The sequence below is a fragment of the Felis catus genome, chromosome B3 (assembly GCF_018350175.1).
Source record: "Felis catus isolate Fca126 chromosome B3, F.catus_Fca126_mat1.0, whole genome shotgun sequence".
NCBI lineage: Eukaryota > Metazoa > Chordata > Mammalia > Carnivora > Felidae > Felis > Felis catus.
The window spans coordinates 61,536,457-61,540,992 of NC_058373.1; the positions used below are offsets into that span (position 1 = coordinate 61,536,457).

A 4,536-nucleotide genomic window follows, 5' to 3' on the forward strand; every position below is an offset into this window, starting at 1 on the left:
TCCGGTCCCCAGTGGGCCCGCCAAGCCGTTGGGTAGGCCGCGCCAGGCCCCGGCCCCAGTCTCCGCCCCAGGCTTCCCTTGTCAGAAACTCGGGTAGAAGAGCCCCCACCCGACATATCTGGAGCCCTTGAGCAAAGTTTAGGCAAGGCCATCTGACTTGGGCCTTTTGGGTTCTCAAAGGTCAAGACGTAAAATTCCTTTTTCCCTTTTAATGATTCAGGGTCTTTCTCCACTTGTCTGTGTCTTGGGGAGGGGGTGGCGGGGGAAGGGATAGCTTCTCCTTTATGCTTTACCCCAGGGAAAAACAGTAATTTGAGGGAAAGGTGAGAAATTGTGCCTATTTACTGAACCACGGGTACGTGCCAGGCCCTCCTCTAGGCACAGATCCTTTGTCTTAATCATCAAAAGGATTTGTAAAATAAATATTATTTTCCCATTCTACCTTTCCATTTTTAGAAAACTGAGGTTAGGATTTGGGGCTAAGATGCTGCGGATACTGCAATGAATAAAACAAGATGCTGTGCTCACTCAACTTACATGGGGAGAGGGTGGATAATCACAACTAATTAATTACAAAAGGGGAATGACAGCCCCGAAGACAAATTCCCCAGGTGCTGAGGGATGGGACTTTATAACAGGCAGAGTCGCTGGTCTGGGTTGAGAGAGGTCAGGAAGCTTCCAGAACTGTTGCAGCAGTCTGGGGAACAGGGGAGAGAGATCTGAGGATGCTGATGGCAGGAAGAACCCATTCAAAAGAAATTGGGAGAACGGACTCAATAGGACTTAGAAAACTGTTAGTTGTGGAGGGTGACTAAAAAGTCAATCCAGTCTTTCTACCACCTCTACCCTCTAAGTCTGGGGCATTGGAAAGAGGAACTAGGTAAATCCCTGGGTTCTTATCCTGACTGTCCCTTCTTGCTGGATGACATCATAGACAAATCACTCTGTAAAGCCTTGGGAGACCTGCGGTCCTTCAGCATGCTATCCCCTATGAGCTATCCCCATATGCTAACACCTATGATGCTGTTCCTTAAACCTTGAGGAGCATTGCAAAAAAATATAAGAGGAGCACGTAGGAAAACTACACCATACATCTACAGTAGTCGTGCTGGTACATGGAAATAGAATATAGAGTCTAGAAATTAACCCAAATACATATGTGAACATAGTATATAACAAAAGAAGTATATAAATACATAGAGATGGATTATTAAAGAAGTGTGCAGAAAATATAGATCATTCAGTATACAGTGTTGGGACAATGGATAGCCATCTGGAAAAAAATAAATTTGGATCCGTATCTCACTTCTTATTCCAAAATACATTTTAGATGACTCAAAATGAAACAGTGAAAAATAAAGTTTAGAAGCACTAGAAGAAAATGCAGGTTTTTAAAAATAATCTTCTTGCATGGGGCACCTGGCTGGCTTAGTTGGTAAAGCATCCGACTATTGATATCAGGGTTGTGAGTTCAAGCCCCATGCTGGGCGTGAAGCCTACTTGAAAAAAATAATAATAATCTTGCAGTGGGAAGTCCTTTCTAAGTATGACACAAAACCCAGAACCTATACACATACACACTCAAATAACCACAGCAAAAACATCATCTACACCATGTACCACAAAAGAATAATTTCCTTTATATAAAATGAACACTTACAAATTAGTAACAAGGGACCAACAACTTAGTAAAAAAGTCTATGACAAACGGTTCACAGTAAAGATCAAAATGGCTAAGAGCATACGAAAAGGTGCATCACTTATAATAAGAGAAGTGCAAACTGAAATTACAATGAAATACTGCTCTCACTTACCAGATGGACAGAACTCACCTTGGATTCTTGGGTTCTTGGCAGTATCAACCACAATTTAAAATGCAAATTCCTTCAGCAATTTTTCTTTTAGGAATTCTTCTATAGATACATCCCTACAAGTATGCAATGATATGCCTAAAAAGTTCATTGCAGCACTATTTATAATAGCAAAATATTGGAAACAACCTAAATGTTCAATGTTAAGGAGCAGAGATGCATGCGTACAGCTAGGGAAAAGTTTCATAATAGAGGCTCTGGAGGGTATACTAGATTTGAATTACATCCATAAAATGGAAACAGTAATTGTATCTACTGCACAAGGTTGTTGTGAAGATTACAGTTAAAATACCGAAAGCACTTAGAACAATATCCAGAGTATATACCATTAGCTATTTACTTACACATATTGTTAATAAAAAGAGCAAAGGGGCAAAACAACATGTACAATAACCTACCACTTGTGCAAAACAAAAATACAAGTGTATAGGTTATTGAAAATTTCACAAAAAATCAGTAACAGTGGTTGCCTCTGGGAATAGAAACTTAAGAGCTAAGCACAAGGCAACTTATTTTCATTGTCTGCCTTTCTACATGTATTTTTTTAGTATTTATTTATTTTTGAAAGAGCGAGTGAGCAGGAGAGCGGCAGAGAGGGGGACAGAGGACCTGAAGTGGGCTCCATGTTCGGGCACCTGGGTGGTTCTGTTGGGCATCCCGCTTCGGCTCAGGTCATAATCTCGCGGTTCGTGGGTTTGAGCCCAGTGTTGGGCTCTGTGCTGACAGTTCAGAGCCTGGAGCCTGTGTCAGATTCTCTGTCTGCCTCTCTCTCTTTGCCCCTCCCCTGTTCACACTCTGTCTCTCTCTCTCTCTCAAAAATAAATAAACATTACAAAAAAAAAGTTATTGAAGTGGGTTCCACGCTGACAGCAGGGCCTGATGCAAGGCTGGAACTCACAAACTGTGAGATTATGACCTGAGCCGGAGTCAGTCAGACACTTAACCAACTGAGCCACCCAGCTGCCCCTACCTTTCTATACTTTAAAAATTGTTTACCATGGGTATTTGACATCTATTTGAAAAAATAATATTTTAAAGTAGAAAGATATCAATCAGAAACACATAAAAAGTAATTAAATTTTATAAGATGTAGAAATTAAATTATGCTCCAATCTTTTCCATTAGTGTTATTCTGTTAGAATGATTCTATATTGCAGTCACTGAATGAGTTTGCAAATACTTGCTGCACCCTTTCAAATTATTGATGGAGAATAGTGCTTGCACGTCAAAGTGTGGACCAGAAGCATCAGCACCACCTAAGAGCTAGTTAGAAATGCACAATCTCGGGGCGCCTGGGGTGGCGCAGTCGGTTAAGCGTCCGACGTCAGCCAGGTCATGATCTCGCGGTCCGTGAGTTCGAGCCCCGCGTCAGACTCTGGGCTGATGGCTCAGAGCCTGGAGCCTGTTTCCGATTCTGTGTCTCCCTCTCTCTCTGCCCCTCCCCCGTTCATGCTCTGTCTCTCTCTGTCCCAAAAAAAAATAAATAAACGTTGAAAAAAAAAAAAAAAAAAAGAAATGCAGAATCTCAGGCCCCACCCCAGACCTACTGAATCAGAGTCTACATTTTAATAAGAGTCCCAGGTGATCTGTCTGGGGATCTTGTTTGAAGTATGAGAGGCACTGAGCTAGGTACATTAATAAAAAACAAAAATATAAAACAGAACAAAACCACTGTTCTACTCTTGTCTCTTCTTTCTGACCCCCACTTCTCAAAATCGCTGTGGTTAGATGATTCTGGAAAACACACTGCAGAGTGCAAGAAAGCGCACACAAAATAATCCAACCTGTATGACTCTATATGAACTTTAAAAAGAAGTACTTCAATCCATGATGTTAAAAATCTGGATAGAGGTTACCTTTGGGAAGGGGGAGGAGGCAGAGGCTGGGGCAGGGCCTAAAAAGTTGCTTCTGGAGTGCTGGTAATGTTGTCTCTTGATCTGGTTGCTGGTTATTTGGATCTGTTTGTGAAAAATTCTTAAGGACTGTGCACTTCTGATTGGCATATTTTTTGGGGATGAATCCTATACTTCAAAAAAAAAAAGGTTTTTATTTATTCTTTCAATGTTTATTTATTTATTTAGAGAGAGGAAGAGAGAGCAGGAGGAGGGGTGGGAGAGGGATAGAGAACCCCAATCAGGGCCCACACTCACTGTGGAGCCCAACACAGGGCTTGATCCCATGACAATGAGATCATGATCTGAGCCAAAGTCAAGAGTCAGACGCTTAACCAACTGAGCTACCCACATGCCTCCCAAAAAAGGTTTTTAAAAACTTCACTATCATGGGGTGTCTGGATGGCTCAGTTGGTTAAGCTTCTGACTTCGGCTCAGGTCATGATCTTGTGGTTCGTGGGTTCGAGCCCTGCATCGGTCTCTGTGCTGACGGCTCAGAGCCTGGAGCTTGTTTCATCTTCTGCATCTCCCTCTCTCTCTACCCCTCCCCATTCTCTCTCTTCTCTCAGAAGTAAATATTAACATTTTTAAAAATTTAAATAAAAAAGCCTTGTTGGTTAAGCAACCGGCTCTTGATTTTGGCTCAGGTCATGATCTCATGGTTTGTGAAAAGGAGCCCTATGTCAGCCATTGACAGTGTGGAGCCTGCCTGGGATTTTCTCTCTCTCTCTCTCTCTCTCTCTCTCTCTCTCTCTCTCTCTCTCTCTCTCTCT

At 42.1% G+C, this 4,536-nt stretch overlaps 1 long non-coding RNA gene across 1 annotated transcript; it reads right to left on the minus strand.

The window, feature by feature from the left end:
* Positions 1-1,617: 1,617 nt before the first annotated feature.
* On the minus strand, positions 1,618-4,131 carry LOC111560832. Its single transcript, XR_002742959.2, has 2 exons — positions 3,728-4,131; positions 1,618-1,927 (listed from the first exon to the last, which is right to left on the minus strand). It is a non-coding gene; the product is annotated as an uncharacterized LOC111560832 (long non-coding RNA).
* Positions 4,132-4,536: the final 405 nt, after the last annotated feature.